At 40.2% G+C, this 15,812-nt stretch overlaps 1 protein-coding gene across 11 annotated transcripts in view; it reads right to left on the bottom strand.

Annotated features, from left to right (window-relative positions):
• Nucleotides 1–11,050, bottom strand: part of Zfp948 (zinc finger protein 948) — a 99,464-nt gene extending 88,414 nt beyond the window's left edge. For 3 of the 11 annotated variants that reach the window (XM_087605627.1, XM_087605603.1, XM_087605600.1), the window contains exons 1-3: nt 10,835–11,050; nt 8,976–9,054; nt 4,092–4,182 (exon numbers count right to left, since the gene is read on the bottom strand). The gene's annotated coding sequence lies outside the window, so the exon portion shown is untranslated. Of the gene's footprint in view, nt 1–4,091; nt 4,183–6,532; nt 8,077–8,975; nt 9,055–10,834 lie in introns of those variants that run through there. The other 8 variants (XM_087605608.1, XM_087605620.1, XM_087605615.1 and 5 more) reach the window with 6 other exon arrangements.
• Nucleotides 11,051–15,812: the final 4,762 nt, after the last annotated feature.

The raw sequence follows: 15,812 nt of genomic DNA, 5'->3' as shown, positions 1-15,812 counted from the left end.
GAGAGGACACAGAGAGTGTGTCCAAATTAACAAAATCAGAAATGAAAAGGGAGACATAACTACAGATTCGGAGGAAATTCAAAAAATCATCAGATCTTACTATAAAAACCTATATTCAACAAAATTTGAAAATCTTCAGGAAATGGACAATTTCCTAGACAGATACCAGGTATCGAAGTTAAATCAGGAACAGATAAACCAGTTAAACAACCCCATAACTCCTAAGGAAATAGAAGCAGTCATTAAAGGTCTCCCAACCAAAAAGAGCCCAGGTCCAGACGGGTTTAGTGCAGAATTCTATCAAACCTTCATAGAAGACCTCATACCAATATTATCCAAACTATTCCACAAAATTGAAACAGATGGAGCCCTACCGAATTCCTTCTATGAAGCCACAATTACTCTTATACCTAAACCACACAAAGACACAACAAAGAAAGAGAACTTCAGACCAATTTCCCTTATGAATATCGACGGAAAAATACTCAATAAAATTCTGGCAAACCGAATTCAAGAGCACTTCAAAACAATCATCCACCATGATCAAGTAGGCTTCATCCCAGGCATGCAGGGATGGTTTAATATACGGAAAACCATCAACGTGATCCATTATATAAACAAACTGAAAGAACAGAACCACATGATCATTTCATTAGATGCTGAGAAAGCATTTGACAAAATTCAACACCCCTTCATGATAAAAGTCCTGGAAAGAATAGGAATTCAAGGCCCATACCTAAACATAGTAAAAGCCATATACAGCAAACCAGTTGCTAACATTAAACTAAATGGAGAGAAACTTGAAGCAATCCCACTAAAATCAGGGACTAGACAAGGCTGCCCACTCTCTCCCTACTTATTCAATATAGTTCTTGAAGTTCTAGCCAGAGCAATCAGACAACAAAAGGAGATCAAAGGGATACAGATCGGAAAAGAAGAGGTCAAAATATCACTATTTGCAGATGACATGATAGTATATTTAAGTGATCCCAAAAGTTCCACCAGAGAACTACTAAAGCTGATAAACAACTTCAGCAAAGTGGCTGGGTATAAAATCAACTCAAATAAATCAGTTGCCTTCCTCTATACAAAAGAGAAACAAGCCGAGAAAGAAATTAGGGAAACGACACCCTTCATAATAGACCCAAATAATATAAAGTACCTCGGTGTGACTTTAACCAAGCAAGTAAAAGATCTGTACAATAAGAACTTCAAGACACTGAGGAAAGAAATTGAAGAAGACCTCAGAAGATGGAAAGATCTCCCATGCTCATGGATTGGCAGGATTAATATGGTAAAAATGGCCATTTTACCAAAAGCAATCTACAGATTCAATGCAATCCCCATCAAAATACCAATCCAATTCTTCAAAGAGTTAGACAGAACAATTTGCAAATTCATCTGGAATAACAAAAAACCCAGGATAGCTAAAGCTATCCTCAACAATAAAAGGACTTCAGGGGGAATCACTATCCCTGAACTCAAGCAGTATTACAGAGCAATAGTGATAAAAACTGCATGGTATTGGTACAGAGACAGACAGATAGACCAATGGAATAGAATTGAAGACCCAGAAATGAACCCACACACCTATGGTCATTTGATTTTTGACAAAGGAGCCAAAACCATCCAATGGAAAAAAGATAGTATTTTCAGCAAATGGTGCTGGTTCAACTGGAGGGCAACATGTAGAAGAATGCAGATCGATCCATCCTTATCACCCTGTACAAAGCTTAAGTCCAAGTGGATCAAGGACCTCCACATCAAACCAGACACACTCAAACTAATAGAAGAAAAACTAGGGAAGCATCTGGAACACATGGGCACTGGAAAAAATTTCCTGAACAAAACACCAATGGCTTATGCTCTAAGATCAAGAATCGACAAATGGGATCTCATAAAACTGCAAAGCTTCTGTAAGGCAAAGGACACTGTGGTTAGGACAAAACGGCAACCAACAGATTGGGAAAAGATCTTTACCAATCCTACAACAGATAGAGGCCTTATATCCAAAATATACAAAGAACTCAAGAAGTTAGACCGCAGGGAAACAAATAACCCTATTAAAAAATGGGGTTCAGAGCTAAACAAAGAATTCACAGCTGAGGAATGCCGAATGGCTGAGAAACACCTAAAGAAATGTTCAACATCTTTAGTCATAAGGGAAATGCAAATCAAAACAACCCTGAGATTTCACCTCACACCAGTGCGATTGGCTAAGATCAAAAACTCAGGTGACAGCAGATGCTGGCGAGGATGTGGAGAAAGAGGAACACTCCTCCATTGTTGGTGGGATTGCAGACTGGTAAAACCATTCTGGAAATCAGTCTGGAGGTTCCTCAGAAAATTGGACATTGAACTGCCTGATGATCCAGCTATACCTCTCTTGGGCATATACCCAAAAGATGCCTCAACATATAAAAGAGACACGTGCTCCACTATGTTCATCGCAGCCTTATTTATAATAGCCAGAAGCTGGAAAGAACCCAGATGCCCTTCAACAGAGGAATGGATACAGAAAATGTGGTACATCTACACAATGGAATATTACTCAGCTATCAAAAACAACGAGTTTATGAAATTCGTAGGCAAATGGTTGGAACTGGAAAATATCATCCTGAGTGAGCTAACCCAATCACAGAAAGACATACATGGTATGCACTCATTGATAAGTGGCTATTAGCCCAAATGCTTGAATTACCCTAGATCCCTAGAACAAACGAAACTCAAGACGGATGATCAAAATGTGAATGCTTCACTCCTTCTTTAAATGAGGAAAAAGAATACCCTTGGCAGGGAAGGGAGAGGCAAAGATTAAAACAGAGACTGAAGGAACACCCATTCAGAGCCTGCCCCACATGTGGCCCATACATATACAGCCACCCAATTAGACAAGATGGATGAAGCAAAGAAGTGCAGACCGACAGGAGCCGGATGTAGATCGCTCCTGAGAGACACAGCCAGAATACAGCAAATATAGAGGCGAATGCCAGCAGCAAACCACTGAACTGAGAATAGGTCCCCTATTGAAGGAATCAGAGAAAGAACTGGAAGAGCTTGAAGGGGCTCGAGACCCCAAAAGTACAACAATGCCAAGCAACCAGAGCTTCCAGGGACTAAGCCACTACCTAAAGACTATACATGGACTGACCCTGGACTCTGACCCCATAGGTAGCAATGAATATCCTAGTAAGAGCACCAGTGGAAGGGGAAGCCCTGGGTCCTGCTAAGACTGAACCCACAGTGAACTAGTCTATGGGGGGAGGGCGGCAATGGGGGGAGGGTTGGGAGGGGAACACCCATAAGGAAGGGGAGGGGGGAGGGGGATGTTTGCCCGGAAACCGGGAAAGGGAATAACACTCGAAATGTATATAAGAAATACTCAAGTTAATAAAAAAAAAAAAAGGAGAGGAAGTATATGATGGGTGAAACAGTAGGGGGGAGGCAGCAATTGGAACCAAAAGAGAATAAATAAATGTTAGTAGCAAAATGGAATACTATTCAGCGAATGAGGAAAATGTGATAATTGCAGAAAAAAATGGCTACTCTTAAAATGTGTAATATTAAGTGAAGTCATACAATGTCAGAAAGAAGAAACTACATTTTCCCTCATATGCAGAATGTAGCCAATAATATATCTATATGGAGAAAATCAACATTTGAGCACAGTATGACCTGGACCAAAAAAAAACAAAAACAAAAACATGAGAAGTTAAATATGAGGGGTTGAGTTAGAATTGAGTGTAGGTAATGAAATCCAGTTATGAAAAATATTAAGGTAACTGCTATTTTAGTTCTACTTCTGTCATAGGACTTTTGAATTTTGGCGGTGTGTAAATTCATCTAATTTTTTTGGATTTTGAAAGTATCAAGTCAAATGAGAATCTGTAGAGTTTTTGTTACCAATGACTAATGTACCCATATACAATTTCATTCAACTGTGTAGACTTTGGGTCTGGTTATTTTCAGCGTTTGATTCTAAAGTGTTTTATAATAAACTTAAAACAAATGATCAGAAGCAGAAAATTTAAAGGTTTGCAATGCCTGAAAATATAACATTTCTAGAAAAAAAAATGGACATAACCACTGACCTGGGACATGTTTATTGGAGAATTAGCCATTTCTTTCTGTTTCTCTTCTTTGAATTTCCCTTTCAGGAACAATGAATAGCTAGCCTGCAGCCTTTTCACATAAGGGGTCAGAAAAGAAAGAAAAGAAAGGCAAAAATCAATACTGAAATCTATTAAAGAACAATGTCAACCGCATTAAATGATCCAAGCACTAGAATACTACCAGGTATTCAGTCAATGATCCCAAAGCCAGGAGAACATAGAACAACATTTAAAGGCTGGAGGAAAAAAAATCACTGTCAACCATATTGTTGCATCCAGGAAAATAGTCTCCTTAAACTGAAGGAGAGATAAGTGCATTTCAAGATAGTCGCAAATCAACACAATTCACGTCCCTATAGCAGCCCAGCACATAATAAATTAGAGGCAAATTTTATACGGGAAAAATATATTATCTACGAGAACATAAGAATACAGTGCAGGAGAACTGGGAAGTAATCAACCATGGGTAAGACAGCTAACCTCTAATTCTCACAGAGAAGGAAGAACACTAGGAAGAACCCAACCAGCAGCAACATAAACAAGAGAAGCACCAGAATAAAATCCCATGAAGAAAAAATGTAGCCACTGTAGATATCAACACGGAGAATCCCTAACTAAATAAACAAACCCTCAAGTTAAATAACTCTAGCACATGACACAGCATATGCTCAGAAGACCCAACGTCCCACTCCACAGATACAGGCTACACCCGTGTAACTCACAATAGCTACGAATCAAAACAACCTAAATGACCTGTGGGCGGCAAGTGGATAGTGAAAATGTGGTACACAGGCACTATGGAATACTATTAAGCTGTTAGGAAAACTCAAAGCATGAATGAGCTGTGGAAGAAAATGGGTGGACCAAGAAAGGATCACACTGAGTGAGGTAACCCAAAAGCAGAAAGACAGCCATTGCATGCTCTCTCACATAGGAAGTTCCTAGCTCCAAACCTTCACATATGAGTTCATAACCTGGAGTAACTGCAGTAACCAGAAAAGTAAAATCAGACCAGGGTGGGACGTGGGGGAGTAATAGACCGGCGATAATAGGAAACAAATGATTTGAATCAGGAAATGGAAAAATAGGGGCAGAGATTTAATTATAGAGAAGGGGTAGACATAATACCACATATAATACCATATATAATACCCACAAAAGGGATGGTAAAATAAGGTTGTCTGAAAAAGTAATAAGGTGTCATATTATTATCCAATTATGAAAAATGCTTACAAGATATATCAGTCTGTGCCTACAAGACATATCATATCCATTTAGAGTATAAATGAAAACTTCCTATCTGGGCTGATAATGTTCCACACAAGAGCTATAGACTTTTTAACAAAATGACCAATACCAGGCATGAGAAGAATGCTTTCAAATTGTTGATCTCAGCCATTCAAGAGACTTCCAAAACTTTATATTCTATTGATGTTGCCCTTGTTTCCCTTGTTTCAAAAGGTGAGTACCTTTTGTTGAAGATGCTCTGTACTCTAGATGCAAGACCATGAGACTCAAGATAGATTTGAACATAAAGCCTCCTCCCTGGGGACTAACTCTCATGCTATCAGTAGGCAACATGCAAATTTACAAAGGAGAGAGCCAAGAAACAGTCCTACCCAGTCATGACACCAATGAATCACAACAATGATCAACACTGCACCATAACCTAAGGCTGCAAGAGTGGCGTGCATACCTTGGCTTTAACCAACAGCTTCTAATTGGCCTTAAGACCTCAACAAGAGGGAAATCACACCTGGTACTGGACACCTAGACACTATCCCTTGGGTTTATGAAGTCATGGATCTTGGAGGAGAACCTACAACCAGTGGTTTACTAAACCACCATAATCCCAAATAGCATCCTACATAATTATCCTAATTCCCATATATAAATGTACTCCTGACCCCTCATCGGAGAAAGTTCCTTTTGGAACACATGGATATATAATACAGAGAACTATAATCAGTCAAAATGCACAGCTGTGATGCTCAGTCTCAACTGACACACAAGCAACACAGGTCCTGCATCTGAAGCTTAGGGTTTACTGAGGAAGAGGGCTTGGGGCAAGACGTGGGGTGGGAGGGGAGGAAGATATTAAGAGCCAGAGGAACAGGATAATTGCTCTGATATTATGTCCCCTAGAAATGTCGGAAACGCTACATGCCTGAATCCTACAAACATGATTGTCTAAACAGGAGCTGAACAAGGACAACACCAAGAAACATGCTACCATGGAAGGGAGAAAGCTCACTTGACCTCAACCCTAGTCAAACACTAAGCAATTCAGTAGAGAATTAGTTGGGGAAATAGCCTTTCCTAGAGGCAGAAAACTGTATGATTATCCATACCAAGTGCTCATCCTAAAAACGTACAGAGTGAGTAGGCTGTATTTTTATGTTTAAGAATTCACACAAACATACAACAATTAAAGGAAAATTTATTTAAAATACTATGTGTAAACTGAAAAATGTGTAAATACCACATAAAAAAGACTAGAAGGCTTTAGCGCACTTTCTATTATTCCTACTCACATAAAAACAGTTAATATGGGGATAGAGAGATGACTCAGTAGTTCTACTGTCTACTGTTATTGCTAAAATCCAAGTTCTGAAACTAGAATCCACATGTGATTCCCAACTCCCCATAACTCCAGGTCTAGAATGGATATGATACAAGCAAAATAGTCATATACATAAAACATAAATATCTAAATGGAAAATTTACAATGCTTGAGCAATCCTAGTGTGAGTCCTAATGATCAATGCAAAAGTGCAGCAGATCCAGGACCTGTCCTATAGCAATGACCAGGTAAATGTCACCAAAATATCACAAACAGATGAGACAGCCTCTTCAAACAGTGGTATTGGAGAAACTATCCCCTAAAAACATGAACATGGGTCCAAGTGTTTCTTCCTATACAAGGAATCACAGACCTTTATGTATGACTGGAAACAGTGAATTCTGCAGAGTAACACAAAGGGGCAACACTTGATATAAGAGCAGGAACTGACAAATAGTACTGTGTACAATTAAAGCATCCAGGGAAACAGTGATAATTATAAACCTTTAAGAGACAGACTACCCAGTAGATAAATGTATTAGATTTCTACAGTACAATGGATAGAAACATAAAACCTATCAAAATTAAAAAGGAAGCAAACAGTAATAAAATGAATAGGCAAATTAATTGAACAGACCATGCTCAAGAGCAGATGAAATGTTCAATATATACATATTAAAAAGCTCTGCATTTTAGGTCATAAGATGATGCCAATTTTCTATACACAAGTTCCAACTTTGCATAGTCAGTGTCCACTCCTAAACAATAACAAATGGGTAATAATCTCTAAGCCAAAGATATAAACAGCATTTCAGAAAAATAAAGAAAAAAGATAATAACTAAAAAACCCCCACAAAATGAAAGCTGAGATTAAAAATATGTGTTCTATCAAAAATTCATTTCATATTAACAGATGCAAAACACTGAGAAAGGAATTTTTTTTACTATGTCACAATGCTTTATTTTATTTTATTTTTTTTATTAACTTGAGTATTTCTTATTTACATTTCGAATGTTATTCCCTTTCCCAGTTTCCGGGCAAACATCCCCCTAATCCCTCCTCCTCCCCTTCTTTATGGGTATTCCCCTCCCCATCCTCCCCCCATTGCTGCCCTCCCCCCAACAATCACGTTCACTGGGGGTTCAGTCTTAGCAGGACCCAGGGCTTCCCCTTCCACTGGTGCTCTTACTAGGATATTCATTGCTACCTATGAGGTCAGAGTCCAGGGTCAGTCCATGTATAGTCTTTAGGTAGTGGCTTAGTCCCTGGAAGCTCTGGTTGGTTGGCATTGTTGTTCATATGGGGTCTCAAGCCCCTTCAAGCTCTTCCAGTTCTTTCTCTGATTCCTTCAACGGGGGTCCTATTCTCAGAGGAATTTTTTTAAATGACATGAATATGAACTGCAGTAAAGACAGATGATCATAATTATACCACAGAAAACTTAAAACAAAAGTATTAAAATGCAAAAGAAGAATACTAGCAAATGATATAATAGTTCATAAAGTCCTTGACCAACACGGGTGCAGGCCACAAAACCCAGAATGCAAACATCTATAACAGATTACATAAAATATGTGAAAACTGGCACATTGACCATGTGCTTCTCAAACATGAGAAGGCAACAATGACGGGGCTGACAGGAAAGTCCTATTAAAATCTTACTTGCATACTTTACAGAAAGTAATCATGAACTACCAAGGGTCGGCACAGAGCTGGAAAATACGAAGTAAACGCCTAGAGGTAATCTCACAGTATGTTATAATTACAGCAATAAAAACCTTTGGAATTATCATGACAACAGACAATAGGAGATATCCAAGGGAAGACAGGATAGACTGCGTTTAACTGTCTGCAAATATAGTTCCTGATTCTTATCAAAAGTCTGTTGGCATTATTTTCAGGAACAGTGAAATTGACGCAAAAAAGTTGAGAAGGTGTTAGAATAACAAAAGAGGCAAATATCATTAAATATTTCATATAGAGGTATTAATTTTATAATACATTAAAATCACTGAAATGAAAACCATTTAATACTGGTGCGTAGACCTGGTCAGTGATGTACATGGAATGAGGACAGCAAAACTCACATGCACAGTCAGGTAACATTTTATTGCCTCCGAGTATCAGTTCTTCTGTAGAAAGCCTTCTCATCTCTACAGTAGGGTAACCCTGAGATTTTTCTCAGTGGATGTCTCCAGGATTATTTCTAGTGAAACAGACTGTGGCAAAACTGATTTCATGTACCACTTCCACATTCACTTGAACCCCTTGCCCTCCTTTCACCAATCCTCCAACATACCTGAATCCTTAGCTACTGTCTCCTCCCTCTCCACCTTCCAGGTCTCCACAGGTACGAAGGTCTGGGTGATCAGTGAGCCCTGTACATGAGAAAGTGATTATTCAAAAAGCACCTGGGTTTGTAACATGATATTGTGATCAGTAGGTGAAGAGAGGATTGTATAGTGACGCTCCCGATTCTCATGAAGTTTCAGAATATTGAAAATATTTAGAAAGCATTTTTAGTTAGCGTAACTTGAAGCTCACTTCCAATCACAGCGCAGTGAAAACTGGTGGGCAGAGATGGAATGGTATGGTCAGGATGAGAATATTATACACTAGTGAGTTTCTTATTTATCCTGGACTAAAAATGATGGAACCTTAGACCCCCAAGGGGATTCATGTTTGCAGAATAACTTGCCAAGAAACCTGAGGTGGACAAGGGAGGCTGGAAGCAAACTCTTCTTACCCTCACAAACCAGAGTGCTGTAATTGTGAGGCACACTGTCTCTGTACAAAGCCTTCCCACATTGCCTGTCCTTCTGGGAGATGTCCACAGTCACTGGTGAGTGGCTGTGAACTGACCACAAAATACAAAACGGCAGTTAAAATATTTGTCCTGGTGCACACAGTTAATCCTAGCACTCAGGAGTTGGTGGAACTTAGTGCCTTCCAGTCCAGCCTAGACTACATGGTGAGTTTAGTCCAGATGCAACAACACAATGGGTTCAGGTCTCAAACACAGCAAACAAAAAAGCCAAACAATAAGAATTTAGTTGTATGTCCATGGACAGAGTCCTTTACTTGAAAGGAGGAGACAAAAGACTATTACTGACATTTTCTAATATAGAGAAGTTAGAGTAATTATTTAAAAGATGTTTTATACGACACTATACGATACCTTTTCATTTCTGTTTTCTTTTCTTTTTCCTTTTCCTTCTCCCTTCTCAACAAACAGGATTTCTCTGTGTAGCCCTGGCTATCCTTAAACTATGTCTCTATACCAAGATGACATGGATCTTCCAGACCTACCTGCCTGTTTCTTTCCCAAATTAGGGATTAAAGGCTGTGACAACACCAGCTGGCTTATAATGTCCTTTCTTACTGTGAACTGTAACAGATGTGCAGCTTAGTTGTCCTGTGGGCCCTGTAACAACTGGAGTGGAGACTGACTCTATTGCTTGCCTTTGGATCCCTTTCCCAACTGGACACTCTTGTCTAGCCTCAGTAGTAGATAAGCCTAAATCCTACTGCAACTTGATATGCTAGGACTGAAGGAGAGCTGTTGGACTCCTCCCCTTCTCTGAGGAGACAGGGAGGAGGAAATGGAGGAGGAAAAGCATGGAGAATAGACTGGGAGAGGAAGTGGGGGGGGGGTCTGCGATAGAGATGTAAAATAAATAAATTAATAACGAGAAATAAAAGTTTACTAATAAATGTTAATGTTTACAACCATACCTATGTAGCTTGCAAAAAATATGCTTTCAGATTCAATTACATTTGCAGCCACTCCTTCTATGACTAGTATCTAAGAGATCTCTGGGGTCGCCAAGTCACTGTAAGTCCCCTGGTGAAACAGGTGAGTTAGAGTGAATGAATGCAAATTTCTAGAGCCTTTTCCTTTTCACCTGAGCAAACAGAAGTGGTTTTCAAATATCAATACATAAATTCAAATATTCTACTACAGTATTCTAATGGGAATATTTGGCATTCAGAAGATCGACTTAAAAAACAGGACTAGTCCGATTTATGTGAGCTAAAAGTTATCTATAAGGGAAGACATCTACTGCAGAATTCCGAGTCAGCTTCCTTAGGAGCAGAAGACAAACTGATCACGCCCTGTTCCCTTCCCGCCCTTTCCAGCCCCACAGCTCCTCTGACCTGGCCTGGCTCCAGTTCCCGCCGCTTCGCTGCCGATTACTGATTGCTGACTTTCCGCGGCTGCTGGGAGTTTTACCTTCCCACGAAGTCCTATGTCCTCCGACTCCAGGTCTGTACCTCGCGATTCCCCGCGGTGCAGGGCCTGGAGCTCTGGACTTGAACGGGCTGATGATACTTCTGTCTTTGGTTCTCTGTCTCAGGTCTCCAGCCTCCCACACCCAGTTTCCAGCTTCCGTTTACGTCACTCCTCTAATTCCTCCCACTCGGAACTATTTTTTTTCAACCCCCACCTAAGGGCTAACAACCTTCCACCATGTTTCTGGGTGTGTATTCCTGCTCGGCGAAGACCGGTCCCTCCCACTCTGTCTCAGGCTTCCTGTCACACAGCTCGAGCTGTCAGGCTGCCCTGGACCCGATCTGCACAGCCTCCCCATGACGACTGCCAGCCTAGACCAGAACTGGGTTTGATAGGACTCTGCACCCGGTATCTGACTCCCCATCCTGGTTTCTGAATCCTTCGCATGCAAAATAGCCTAAAACAAGCCTACTTCATACAAAACAATTAACAGGCTAACTTGAGAAGCCAGAGTCCCATCCCCAACACACAAATATGCGAAGCCAAAACCAAAGTCTGAAATTTTGACTTTGGTACAGATATTCAAAGAACTTGGATTTTGAGGGGGAAAAAAAGTGTCTAAAAAAGTGTTCGTTTTGCTAACAGCTTAGGGCAGAATTCATTCCGCGATGTACTGCTTTTACCACTAGATGGCGGTCTTGTCATTTTACCAACTCATTTTACTGCTCCGTGACTCAAGCTAAATTTGATATGAAGGGAAACAGATGTCTGGTGGATGCAGACGCTTGGCAAGATGCAAAAGATAAGTAAAGCACATGGTTCTAGTCCTGAAAATGTCTGTTACTCCATACCACCTCCAGCTCTGGGAACACTGAGAGACAAGAGGTGGTTAGGAAGTAAGGGAAAGAGGAGGAAGTAAGACAGGCCATTCTCTAGACTCCATACAACTACTGTAATGAGTAACCAACAGCAACTGTCCTTGGCTGCACTGGCCTCACAGAAAACCACAGTCAGTCTAGGAAAGGGAATGGCTCACTTTATCTCTCAGATGTTGGCTATGGATAGATTGTAGAAGAATCACTGCCTATAGTTGTTATCCTGTGCTGAGCACTCAGGCTCCAGCACATAGCTCCAAACCCAGTCTCACAAATGACTCTAGTTCATCTCAGTGGGTCCAGGCAAGACGAATAGGGATGAACAATCATAGGGTAATTGTTGGAATTGTGGACCAGGACAGGGGAGGGAGGAGATGAGGGTGGGTAGTGTTTGAAATTGGCACAGAAACACACAATGATGTGACGTGTCTGTGTCTGTGAAATATCTAACAGAAAATTTGGGGGACGGGTTATTCATTCCTTCATTGTAGACAGCGTTTCTCTGTATGAACCTGTGTTTAAAGACCTGTGCTAATGTGACCAGACCAGTTGTTTAATTTTAACATCAGAGTGTAATTTCTTTTTGGTTGTACCAGTATGTGGTGGGTTTTTTGTTTGTTGATTTGTTTGCTTGCTTGCTTGTTTTATAGTTTTGGGGGCCAAGATGGCCTTGAACTCACTGAGGTCTGCCTTCCCTGCCTGTGGAATTGCTAGGATTAAAGGCATGCTCCACATGTCAGGTTCATTATCTGCCTTAGTATCAGGTAATAGTCAGGAAGTCTTGATTTTTTTCGGGCAAGAAGTATTAAATGTTAAGTTGATTTGCTGTTAGTTCTTTAAAGTTCTGATAGAATCCTGTCATTCTAGTCATGAGGTTGTTTTAAGGATGGCATTTTATAATTGCTTCAGTCCCATTCTTCCTCTTAGTCTTATTTATATTATTTATTTCATGTTGTTTATACTTCATATGTTACATGCACCTGGAAACTCATCCATTTCAATTTGAGTATCCTATTTGGTACAACAGAAGTCTTTAATGTCAGTAGACAGAAGATCCATTTGTCAACACATTTCTACCAAGTAAGTTGTGACTTTACCTTCGGTAACTGTCAGGACCTCATGACCTGGCAGTGGTGGTGCATGCCTTTAATCCAAGCACTCAGGAGGCAAAGGCAGGCAGGTGTCTGTGAGTTCAAGGCCAGCCTGGCCTACAGAGTGAGTTCTAGATCAGCCAAAGTTACACAATGAAACCCTGTCTCTACAAACAAACAAACCAATGAACCAGAAGAAAAAGGAGAAGGAGGAGAAGGAGGAGGAGGAGAAGGAGGAGGAGGAGGAAGAGGAGGAGGAGGAAGAGGAGGAGGAGGAGGAAGAGGAGGGGGAAGAGGAGGAGGAGGAGGAGGAGGAGGAAGAGAAGAAGAAGAAGAAGAAGAAGAAGAAGAAGAAGAAGAAGAAGAAGAAGAAGAAGAAGAAGAAGAAGAAGAAGAAGAAGAAGAAGAAGAAGAAGAAGAAATAATAAAGGAAGAAAGAGATTAATTAGAAAACAGTATGTGTAGTTGGGAAAGGTCTTGTAAGCCTTCAAACTAAGCACTAACACAGAAAAAAAAGGAACTCTGTGTTCAAGGCCAGTCTAGTCTACATAGAGAATCTAGGATATCTGGCAATACAGAGAGAGATCCTGCCTCAAAATAAAGCAGACTTCTCCCTGAGAAATAGCTTGTATGAAACCAGAATCTTAATGCAAGCTTCCAAAGGAGGAATCTAATGACCATCCTACTCAGTTATGATGCTGTGAACCACATCAACAATCATCTTGGCAGGACAACTCTTAGGGTTCAGTAGTGGCAGGCTCACCTTGGTGGTAACAAACAGCTCTCTAGGTAGACTTAAGACACTTAACAAAAAGAAACCATGACTGATACTAGAACATAACTCAGTGCTGGTGAAGCCAGGAATCTTAGAGGAGAACTAACGATCACCACTTTACTAAACCAGCATAATCCCTAATAAAAATCTAAGCATCTTTCCTTGTACCAACAAATAATTGCAAACTTCTCCCCTCATCAAGGAAACTTCTCTTTCAACAGAGATCACTACAAAAAATCCACAGCTAATCAAAATGTAGAGTTGTAGAGCCCATGCCAAATGGATGCATCTACAAAACACTCAGAGGAGTATTTCTGAAGATGGGGTATTAATATTCAAGAGGGAGAAGATCACAGAGTTTGCAGTGAGATTATTTTTCCTAGTAATATAAGAAGATATATCCATAAAAGCTCAAAAAGATGACTCCCCAAACAAGAGCTAAACAAGCACAACAACAACGGACTTGTCAAAGTGGATGGGAAAAGCCAACACGGCCTCAATTCCGGCAGAGTGTACTACAGGCCACTGCAGAATGCTGGGAGCAGGAGTCTCCCTCAGGGATGTGCACACCAACCAGTCATCTCTTAGCAAATGGACAGCCCTGGAAATATATACCGAGGTAACATGATATAGGCAGACCAGGTTATACTTAGGAATATATATGTATGTCAATTATACATGTCGAAGTCTATTTCTCAAAACTCGTTCCCTGGCATTATATCTTAGAAATAACTATAGCCATTTTGCTTCAGGCCTGCCAGCCATCCTATATTGTTGATACTAAAAAGAGAGAGCAGCCTGACTATAAGACACACACACACAAAAATAATTTGGCTCTGAGTGAGGTCAAGTTAACCATACATTCTGCTATAGTCAGAGGTTTGTTATGATATTTTGAGAACTGCTCTTCTTGGAAAGTTCTGCAGCTGCATGCAGCCTTCACTCAGGGTCAAGCAGGAAAAGGATCAACTTGAACTGTTATGCCTGAGTTACTAAAGAAACGAGGCAAAAAAGACTGGTCATCCTACAGACATCCTGTATATTCTTATGAGCTGGTTGTTTTTTCCTTTATATAAAGTGACACTGGATAATGTACAGATATGCAGATTTCAGCTCCCCAGTCTGAAACCTTTACCATGATTGATCAGGCTTTCAGTGTGTGTTCAGTAAACTCTTATACATATACATATACATACATACATACATACATACATACACACACACATACACATACAAACATACTATGCATACAATCATAATCAATGAAATAAGAAGCCATGACCTTAAAAGAAAGCAGGGAAGAATAAATGGGAAGATTTGTCAGTAGGAAAGGGAATGGAAACATTTTGTAATTATATTATCTCAAAAACTTACAGTACAAAAATAAGCAGAACAAAAAATAAAGCAAATGGAGGAACAAATATTATAACAAACCTAAAGAAAAACTAAAATAAACTGCAATATCAGTGAAATGCAGATAAGGACTCCTTTGAGCTACCATGCTGCTGTAGCTGCAGTGGCCATCATCAGGACTGGAAACGATAATTCCTATGGGCATAAAAGTGGGCACAGGTGGTCAAACACTGCTGTGGGAATGAAAACCAATGAATCAAACAGTGTCTGTACTATAAGAAAGAGAGAGAGAGACAGACAGATAGACAGAGACAGACAGAGAGACAGAGAGACAGAGTCAGAGAGAAAGACACACACAGAGAAAAAGAACAGGCCAGTTATGGTGGCGCACGCCAGCAGGATTTGCTGAAGGAGGCAGAGGCAGGAGGATCACGTGTTCGAGAACAGGCAGAGAGAAGGGAGAAAGGAAAAAAGGAAAGAAACTTTTATATGGTTTCTCAGAAGTATGAACTATGTGATGTTTAGTATTGTACATATTTGTCAAAATTTTAACATAATTACATGTTGTCCTTATTATGATTTTTTCCCCCCGAGAAAGCGTTTATGCAGTGCTGGCAGTCCTGGAATGGGACTCACAGTGATCCTTTAGTATCTGTCTTCTGAGTGCTGAGTGTGTACCATCTTACCCGGCATTAGTATGAATGGTTGGATGTTGAATAAGCTAAATGTTTTTGTTATAGCTTTTCCCAGGGAAGGGAGACAAGGCTCAGTGGTTAAGAGCACTGGTTGCTCTTCCAGAGAACCAGAG

The sequence above is a fragment of the Rattus norvegicus genome, chromosome 1, assembly GCF_021556685.1.
Source record: "Rattus norvegicus strain SHRSP/BbbUtx chromosome 1, alternate assembly SHRSP_T2T, whole genome shotgun sequence".
Taxonomy (NCBI): Eukaryota; Metazoa; Chordata; class Mammalia; order Rodentia; family Muridae; genus Rattus; species Rattus norvegicus.
The sequence above is the reverse complement of the archived record's forward strand: the minus strand, read 5'-3'. Positions and strand labels throughout refer to the sequence as shown.